Here is a 10,756-nt window from a genome sequence, read left to right as displayed (position 1 = left end):
ACATGGTAAGTCAGTGCCGAATCTGAGCTCCACTATTTTTGTGTTGAATTCCTCAGCTATTTATTCTAAGTTTGGTACCCAGGTTTTGTTATTGGTTCCGATTTTGTTTGACATCCTTGGTGGAATCAGACCATTCCTTTTCATGCTTTTTGGTTCTCTTTTGTACTTCTATTTTGTACTGAGCTGTCGGAAAGTGTGGTCATAAGAAGAAGAATCATGGGGTAGAACACAGGCATAGGCCCTATAAGCCTATGACTTGTTTGAGCCAGCCTCACAGACTGATGAGTTTGCTGTTCCTACCAGACCGGCATACATTTGGACAAACTTCGTTGCGAGTCACCAGTAAAACTGGATGAGGTTCTCCTTTCCTCTTGATTTTTTGTTCTGAGAGCTTGCCTTTGATCAAGAGGGAGTTCACTCTAATTTTTCACCTGCCAAGGGGCACAGATTGTTGGGTCTGTGTTCAGAGGGGTCTTGAAACATGAAGAGAACAAACATCGCTTTTAACCAACCATTGCCAGCTCTCCTGAGGTCATCAAAGCTTAAAACCTCTCCTCCTCTGGGAAAAAATGGCTGCTTCTTATGTGTATTTTTATTACAATCCTAATACTGGTGCCTAGTTGTCTAAATGGTGTAACTTCAGCAGTGAGTATTTGGGCCTTCAGTGGCCACTCTGGGGAACATTTGACTTGAATACATATTTTATTGATAGGCACCTTAGAAAAGAAAGGGAATTCAGATTTCTCAGGCCCAATGGGCAGCTGTGTTTGATTAGTATGCAGAAGCCTCCAAAGGAAATTCTCGTTCGAAAAGTATTTCACTAAAAGATTCTTTAGCCAAAGCCAATGAGCAATTTAACAAACTTCTGGGTTTTTTTTTAAAGATTTTATATTTTTAAAAAATTTATTTACTTATGTATTTATTTTTGGCTGCGTTGGGTCTTTGTTGCTGCGCGTGGGCTTTCTCTAGTTGCAGCGAGCGGGGGCCACTCTTCGTTGCGGTGCGCAGGCTTCTCATTGAGGTGGCTTCTCTTGTAGCAGAGCATGGGCTCTAGGCGTGTGGGCTTCAGTAGTTGTGGTACATGGGCTCAGTAGTTGTGGCTCGCAGGCTCTAGAGCACAGGCTCAGTAGTTGTGGTTCACGGGCTTAGTTGCTCTGTGGCATGTGGGATCTTCCCGGACCAGGGCTCGAACCCATGTCCCCTGCATTGGCAGGCAGATTCTCAACCACTGTGTCACCAGGGAAGTCCCAATTTAACAAACTTAAGCAACAATAAACTAGACTCCTTTCCTAGTAAATCCTCCTCATCCTTGTTGCCTCCCTACATCCAGATGCCCCTCTTCTTCCTTGTCCTCGTGACCTCATCAACTCTTCCCTTCTCTTCCTCTTGTCCACATCCCCTCCCTACTCCCAGAAACTCTCCTAAGAGTACAAAATGCCAGTTGCCTCTAAAGATCCATCCCTCCTATGAGCCAGATATATGGGCAACTGCATAATTTAAACTTTGGCCCCAAGATGAATTAAGAGCTATAATTAAGCATCTCTGCTGCCATATAAGACCAACAACTATGCATAGGAGAATTTTAAATTAGTTTGGGTGTATATGATTCAGGGTTACCTAACCTATATCAACTTGTACACATGTTGGTCCGAACCTCAGAACCTCAGCTAAATCTTGGATGGCAAAGCTGATTGGATTGACCCAGAAAGGCATCTACAGAATCTCTCTTTCTACAATAAACCTGTCCAAAAAAAAGGATCTAAAATATATATATATATATATATATATACTTGAAAAGCAGGACAAAGTCTCCTAAAAGTACTGTAGTATCCCCAAACATTTCCAATAAAAATTTATTGGACCATAATTGAACCATACAAACAGAAAAATGGTGAAAATATAGGAGATTTCCTTGATTTTCTAGTAGAAAATACCTTCTGACAACATTCAGGAGTTAATGAAGGTGTCAGTTGTAAAAGTAGTCCTTACATCTCATTTTGTCAATGGGGTTAAACCTGAAACTGGAAGCCTAATTCAAAAGTAGAAATTAGAATGCGAAATAGCTCCTTTGCCTGAACTAAAACACCTGTCAGAACATTTTGAACAGCTTTAGATAAAAATAAGACAGAATCCAAAATAAACTATAATCATGCAGACTCAACAGCTAGGTGGCCCACTTCCCAAGCAACTATTTTTGTCAAGGTAGACACTGTAAACAAAAAGGAACTGGAAAAAAAGAATGTCCCATCCTATAAAAGAAAAACCAAGATGAAGAAAATCCCTCAGTTCTGATCAATGGGGGTGCTCTGAAAAAGGAAAACACTTTCAATATCCTGACTTACCCTTAAACACTCAAGTTGAATAAATATAGATGGTCAACCTCATCAATTCCTGGTAGATAGGGATGCTACTCTTACTACATTAAACACCATCTTTGCTCAACCTCTTCCTCAGAGTAACCATACACACAAGTGACAATTCTTTCAAATAACCCACAGATATTTCTTATCTCCCAGCCCTTAGCTGTAACACTTGAGCCCTTGAATAAAAAACATTCCTTCCTGCTCTGTGATACCACCCTGCAAAATTTAATAGGGAGAGACTCACTTTGCAAATGGAATTGTAATATTAAATACACAACAGAACGACTATTAAAGTTCCAGAGGACTCTTCTATTCATAATCAAGTTGTGTCTGTTCTGGATATACCTTTGCCTTCTCTATTATATTTGATGCATACCCCAGATAAAGGTCTTGACATCATACATGACATTCTATGACCTTAAAAGTCTCCTGACATAGAAAACTAATTAGAGCAGTAAATAGATCCTACCAAATATCCCCAATATCCCTTGAAGCCAGAAACGAAGGAAGGTTTCAAAGCTGTAGTTGAATGCCTTATATCCAAAGGTCTTCTTATATCCTTCACTAGCCCTTGTAACACTCAGTAAAGACACCAAATGGTTAAGGATATCAATTTCTTCAAGACCTCAGGACAATCAACAAAACTTTTATCCCTCACTTCCCAGTGATACCTAACGCAAATACTATCTTGGCATCAATTCTACCTGAAGCTACTTGCTTTACTGTAGTGGACCTTTGCTTTGTCTTTTTTGATGGCCTCTAGATCACATCTAGGACAGTCAATACCTTTTAGCCTTCACCTGAAGAAGATAACAGTATTCCTAGACAGTCATGCCCCAGAGGTTCACTGAAGCCCCCTCCTATTTTTCTCAGTTCCTCAAACAAGTCTTAACAGATCTAAATTTCCCGTGTTATTAAGTTCTGTTACAACATGTAGATGATGCCTTACTTTATTCAAAGATTAAGAAAACTTGAAAAAGGATTCCATTTACTTGCTCTCAGTCTTAGAAGAAAAGGGACAAAGTTTCAACAGATAAACTGCAGTTTTTCCAAAACACAGTCCATTATTTAGGTCATGGGATATCTAAGGAGGGGAAAACGCTCTCTCTTGATAGACTAACGACTATCCAAACTTACCTTAGACCTCTCACAAAATAACAGTATGACAGGATTTCTAGGTTTAACTGGATCTTGCAGACAAATTTTTATAAGATTGCAATGCCTCTTTATGAGTTGACTAAGTTCTCAGTAAGAGACCTTCTTTTCTGGGAACCCAGATATGGAACAGGCCTTCTGTAATATGAAGAAAGTTCTTCAGTAGATTCATTCACGGGCATTCCTAACTACAAAATTCCCTTTTGTCTATATGTGCATAAGTGATCTGGAAAAGCCCTTGGGATTTTAATTCAACTTCATGGGAACCATCAAAAACATATTGCCAGACCCTTGACCTGGTTGCAAAGATTTATTCCCCATGTCTTATAGTAATAGCTGCTGCTAAAAATAAATAAATAAATAATTGTTGAGGTTTCTGCTGAGCTAGTTCTAGGCTCCTTGCTTGACATCACGGTTCCTCATACAGGACAGACATTACTACTGGCTAAGAACATGCAACACTTTTCAGCCAGCTGATTAACCTCCTATGACATTGTTACTCTTGTAGTCTCGCATTGCTAACTATTCACCACTCCAACACTGAATTTGCCACTTTGCCAGACGAATGTGAACCTCACAATTGTCTTAACCTTTGCTAGGGAATGTTGTGTACGCATTCAAATGTATTAGAGAATGCCACTGAGAACCACAAACTAATATTATTTGTTGATGGCTCATACCTCAAAACTGAAACTGGAGGTTATCAAGCAGGATATACTATCACTAATTTCAGCTCTCCTTTGGAATGCGGTCCTCTGCCCAAGGTAAAAATCAGCCCAGATGCCAGAACTTTTTGCACTTAATGGAGCTAGTCAATTAACCAAAGGCCAGAGAGTAAGCATATATAGAAAGATAGAATGTATGCTTTTGGAATAGTACATGACTTTGAAAACAATACTGGAAATCTCATTCAAAAAATGGACGAGTTAGGAAACTTTAGGTGCATTCCTACATCTTAGAGAGGTGGCTGTTATGAAAATGGAGGCTCATGCAAAAAGGGATAATATGGTAAAGAAAATGCTCTAGCAGATCATTGTGCCAAACAAGCAGCCTTAACCAACGTTATGATCCTATCTAAAGCTCAATGCATCAATCTACGGAGGTATTCAAAGAGGCCATTATAAATATCAGTGTTTAACCCCTGATTTTGAAAGGTAAAAATGGAAAAACTCTGGTTGTACCTTTCACTCAGTCTCTGGAACTCCCAAGATGGCTGCTTGGTGGCATCAGATGACTTCAAATGGAAATTAGCTAAATTTCTCCATGAAACTACTTATCACGTTAGAGACAAATCAGTTGCTCTCTTAAATCAGGACTGATCAGGAAACTCTAAAAGGTTAGCTGAGGTTATTTTCAGGTCATGTGTCACCAATCAACAACGTAAACCTGAAAAAAACCATAAAGGTGGGACGTAGCCTGTAAGCAAAGCCTCAATAGCCTTTTGAACACCTTCAATTTTTTTTTAGTTATTGTATGTCTATTTTAAAATATTTTTTAGTGATTGTATGTCTACTTTCAGGATGAGCTGCAGCATTTCCTTGCCAAAAAGCTATAGGCTTCACAGCTACTAAAAATCTGCTTGATTTTTATTTCTAACCTGGGGCATAGCAATTTGTACATCAGGTGACCAAGCACACACTTTATGGTAATCATTATAAAAGAATTCTGTAATGCATTACCCCTTACTCAAAAACTACATTGTCCTTACTACCTACAATGTTCTGGAAATGTTGAAAGAACCGATAGCATCCTTAAATTTAAATTAACAAAACTTTCAGAAATGTTTGCCATCGCTTGGCCAAAGGTAATCCCACTCCCACTAGCCTTTATGGCCATATGGTCCATCCCCTTGGGGACACATCACACATCACATCAGTTATTCCCCTATGAATTGGCAACTGGAAGGCCCAAGCATTTAGGGATTTCACCTCTAATAATAGTCTCTGTCCTGCTGCACACAGACTTGAGAAAATATTGCAGGGACTCATGTACTATACCCCATCCTATCACCAAGATCATTTTGCCATTATTCCCACAACATCTTCCTAAGCAGCCTCTTTGTGATCTTCGGCCAGGAGATTTCAGCTATTGGAAGAGATATAAGAGACAAACTGTTCTTGAACCTCATTGGTAAGGACCTTATCAGGAACTGCTAACAACAAGTACAACAGTGTTACTCCAGAGAGTCAATCATGGGATTCAAGTTTCATAACTAAAGAATCAATTCAGAATTCCATGCAATTAGAAGATTACTCCAATAAGGCAGCTCAAAGTGAAGATTCTCAGGGATCTTCTAGAAGAAGCCAATCTTTGGAAGTTGACAGCTGACTCAAGACCTTCAGAAAAAGCAGATGACCTCAAATAGTAGACAGCTTCCTCCCAAGATATTGAACCAAGATCCCTGCCCTATTCCTGTTTTTTATCTGCTTGCTTATTCTCTACCTGGGAGAATTACTGATTCATTGCTCAGGCAGGGTCCCCAGTGGTGAGAATCATACAAAGAGAAAAGACTATAAGAAACTTGTTGCTAACTAAAGCAGAATTTTTCGATGATACCATTTCTGCCCTAGATGGAATACAAATTAGTTGCAATTCATTGGCATGAGTAGTAATGGACAAATGCATTTTTCTAGGTTTCTTATTGGCCAGTCATGGTGGCATCTGTGCCATTGCTAAAATTCTTGCTGTACTTAGATCAATAAAAAATCCAAGATAGAAAAGGCTATACATTGTTTTAAGGAAAAAGCTAATTAGCTGTCTTAAGTTGATACTCATGGCCTGTAGGATTTGCTGTCTTGGCCTGTGTTGGATCTATTGGGTTCCTGGTTCTAAAGCATCTTAAAAGAACTTCTACTTGTTTTTGTTTTTATCATAATGGTCATGATGCTGGTCTTTGCATTCTATGTAGAGTCTTAAATTCTTCTGTACACTCACTCTTTCATCAGATTATTACCATAATAATAAAACAACAAAAAGTTTAAGAAGATCTCACAATAAAATTGACTATGAAGGCAACTGAGCAATCCCTAGGAGGTGAAGATCTGGATCTCTAGCCTTCCCTACATTGGCCAACCTCTTTCAAGTGAGAAAATGACCCAAAAGGGCAGGATCTGAGGAGCTGACTATACAAAGGAACACTAGCCAGACCATATATGATGATAGAACTCTGACCCAAAGCCTTGCAGCAACCAACCCAGGAAGGCAAACCACAGTCTCTGCAGCAATCATTCTAGAATAGTCAGGATTGGTCAAGCACCAAAAGCATCCCTTTAATTTGCCTCCACTTCCAAAGCAGGACCGATTCGAAAAAGCTATTCTTCACACCAGTCGCATAAGATACCTCTTTTCTAGTTAACCCATCTCTAGCTTCCTCATGCCAACAGCCTACAACCGGAGCATACCTGACGCCTTCTCTTTTTTTCCATTTTAAAGCTTTCCCACTGCCCTGCCTGCCTCAATTGCAATTGAGAAGGGCACTTCAGCTCCACGATATTTTTCTCCAAAACCAATAACCCCATTATAACCATGGGAAAATATCAGACAAACCCTAACTGAGGAACATTCTAGGAAATACCTGACCAGTACTCCTCAAAACTGTCATAATCATGGAAAAAAATAAAATCTGAGAAATTATCATAGACCGAAGAAAACTAGGGAAGGCATGGTGACTGAATGCAGTGTGGTTTCCTGGATTGAATCCTGGAACAGAAAGAGGACATTTGTGAGAAAACCAGAAAAATCCAAATAACAGTCTGAAGTGTGGTCAACAATATGTGTCAGTATTAGTTTCTTAGTTTTGACAAATGTATTATGGTAATATTAGACATTAACATTAGGAGAAGCTAGGTGAAGGATATATGGGAAACTTTATCCATCTCTGACCATCTAAAATTGTTCCAAAATTTAAAAATTTATTTTTTTTAAAAAAGGACACATTTTCAGGCAAAAACAGAGAGTTTTCAACAACAGAACACCACTCAAGGAAATGCTAAAGAGTGTCCTCAAGGCAAAAAGAAAAAGTTCCAGATGAGATAGCAAAGATGCAAGAAGGGATAAGGAGCAACAAAAATATATGGATGTAAATATATGGGTGAATCTAGGTTAATATTGTCTACATAAAAAACTACAGTAATGTGTTGAGGGTTTAACTATATATAGAATTAAGGTACATAGTTGGCATTTAAGTAGGGAGGAGCTAAATAGAGTAAATACAGTTAAAGTGTTCTGAGGGTTTTGTAGTCATAGAGTGGCCCATGAACTTAAACTAGAAAGCAGAATCTTGGGCCTCTCCCCAGACTTACTAAATCATAATTTTCATTTTAACAAGCTCCCCTGTGATTCACATGCACATTAAAGTTTGGGAAATATTGTTCCAAAGGTGCTTGTATTATCTCAAAAAGAGAGTAAAACTACCAATTGATATCAGATTTTTGCAAATCTAGAATTTATTTTATAATCTCTAGGGTAACCAATAAAGGAATAGTTTGTTTTTTTTTTTTTTTGAAGGTTCCGGGCCAGTGGAGTTTATTCACGGTTGTGGCCCCAGCCTAGGTTCCTCAGTGGAAGCCACACCTTGAGCCTGGGGGGTTTCTTGCTGGGGCAGGGGGTGTTTATGCCTGCCACCCCCCAGGCTCACACCTCATAGAAGATCACAGGGAAAACCACGTGGATGCGGGGGGGATCCAGCTTCACGATGCCCTTAGGAATCAGGTTCTTATGTACCCACCTCAGCTTGGTCCGCTTCTGCCCGTTCTTGGTGACGATTGTCTCCTCATAGAACTCGTGAGCCAGATCCCCATCCTCGTCCTAGAACATGGAGCCGCGGCACGTGAATACGAAGAGGGGCACGACTCGGCCTCGCGGTCGCACCAAAGCTTGCTCAGCGACAGCCGCCTCCGGGCCGCCACCCCCCGCCGCCGAGGCAAAGGGCCACAGGCCCCGAGCTTTGGAGCCGCTGGCGCCCATGTCAGGGCCACCGGCGCATGGCGGGCCCCGCGACAGCTTTGCTCTCACAGGCCCGTCGGCGCCGCCATGCCCCACCTAGGCCTCCGCTCGCAGGTGCCGCTGGCGCCGCCTTCCGCAGGCTCCTAGGAATAGTTTCTAAAAGTGTGTAATTTCCAATCTAACACGGGGGAAAGGTGGGATAACAAAAAATAATCAGTTCAAAATAAGGCAGAAAAGAGTGGAAAAGAAACAGAACAGGTAGGACACATAGAAACCATATTAAATATAAATGAGTAAATTATCAGACGATTTTTTTCAAACAATTATATGCTTTGTACTGAGAACACATCTAAAACAAAAGGCTATACAAAGATTGAGAATTGAAAGTAAAAGAATGGGAAGAAATATAACATGCAAATACTAACAAAAAGAAAGCTGACATAGATTTTTAATATTAGATGAAGTAGACTTTAAGGTAAATGGCATTACTAAACATAAAGAGGAATACTTCATAATGATAAAAGACTCACCTCACCAGGAAAATATAATAATTCTAAATTTGTATACACCAAATAACATAATTTCAAAATATATAAGTCAAAACTGATAAAAGGAAAAATAGATAAATCTATAGTCATTTTGAGATATTACAGAACACCTTTTAGGAACTAATAGGTCAAATTAACACAGAAAATTAGTTAAGATTAAGAAATACTATGTTTAGTAAACTTGACCTAATGGACGTTCATAGAGCCCTGTACCCAACAACTGCAGAGCCACACATTCTTTTCAAGGTCACGTGGAACATTTTCCAGAATTGACTACATCCTGGGTCATAAAACAAGTCACAACAGATTTCAAAGCAGTAAAATCATGCAGAGTACCTCATCTGACACAGTGCAACTAAGCTAAGAATCGATAACAAAAACAAGACTATTTGGAAATTAAGCAATATTGTAAGTACTCCATACATCAAAGAAAATGTTATAATAGAAATTAGAAAGTATTTTGAACTGAATGATAATAAAAATACCACATATCAAGGCTTATGGGAAGAAGCTAAAACCATGCTTGGGAGAAACATATGACTTTAAAAGCAAAAGAGGGGACTTCCCTGGTGGTCCAGTGGTTAAGACTCTGTGCTCCCAATGCAGGGGGCACAACTAAGACCCGGCACAGCCAAAATAAATTAATTTTTTTTTTAAAGCAAAAGGGAGGGGGCATGGAAGGAAAAAAGCAATAGTAGAAAGGAAAAAAAAAAAGCTAAACTTTTCTTAGCTTTTATCTCAAGAATTAGTAAAACAATAGAAAATAAACTTGAAGAAAATAGAAGGAAAGAAATAATAAAGGTAAGACTGGAAATTAAGGAAATAGAAAACAAAGAGAGGATTAGCAAAAGCAATAATGGTTTCTATGAAAAAACTAAGGATGAGGTGGGAAGCAGGGTCCAGGTCCAAAGACCAGGGAAACTACAAGAATGAAGTGTGAGGGGTAGCGGGGGAATGTAGATACACAGCAAGTGGCCAGGGAGGGAGAGAAGGGGCCAGATTTTCAACGGGGATTTTGAGGTGAAGTGCTGTACATTCTAGAGGAAACCCCCATTCTCCATCTCCCTATGAAACACTTAGTAAAATAGTCTTTTCTTGTTAATCCATTATGGGATTGGATCTTTTGGGGGATGTCTTGAAGCACTAAATCCTGCTCTTAGAGTGGGTGCAGAGTGAAATAAAGGCAGTTCAAAAGCACCTGGTCCCTAGCTCTAATAAGAGCTAACACTGAGCCCATGTGCCAGGTGCTGCCCTGAGGACTTCACCTGCAGTAGCTCATCCAATCTTCCCAGTGGCCCTATGAGGCAGGTATTATTATCCTCACCCCATTTTATAATTGAAAAAACTAAGACTCAAAGAAGCCAGGTGAGATTGCACCAGTAGTCAAGGGAAATAGCCAGGATTCTGACTGTGCTGTCTGGCTCTGGAGACTGTGCTCTTAACCAACCACCCCCCCGTCCCCCCACAGTGTCAGAGCCAAGAGGCACTGCATGGTCCATGCTTTAGATAGGTAAATATGCAGCCTCAAAGATCTATCCAATGGGATGTGGATGGAGTAACAAAAATATTGCCCGAAGGGGAGAGAGGACAGGTCGCCAAAAGCATATGAGTAAGTCTTAAAGCCATTAAACCTTATGGGCAGAAAAGACCCCACCATATTGGTATCAGGAGTCCTTGATGCTGAGCCCTGATAGCATCTGAAGACCCAGAAGGCACCATAGACTCTTCCACTCCACCACCACTCAC

General features: G+C 40.0%; 1 pseudogene; it reads right to left on the bottom strand.

Annotated features, from left to right (window-relative positions):
* Positions 1-8,107: 8,107 nt before the first annotated feature.
* Positions 8,108-8,483, bottom strand: LOC103004629 (tumor suppressor candidate 2-like; annotated as a pseudogene).
* Positions 8,484-10,756: the final 2,273 nt, after the last annotated feature.

The sequence above is a fragment of the Balaenoptera acutorostrata genome, chromosome 5 (genome assembly GCF_949987535.1).
Source record: "Balaenoptera acutorostrata chromosome 5, mBalAcu1.1, whole genome shotgun sequence".
NCBI lineage: Eukaryota > Metazoa > Chordata > Mammalia > Artiodactyla > Balaenopteridae > Balaenoptera > Balaenoptera acutorostrata.
Note: the sequence above shows the minus strand (reverse complement) of the source record. Positions and strands in the feature narration are given on the sequence as shown.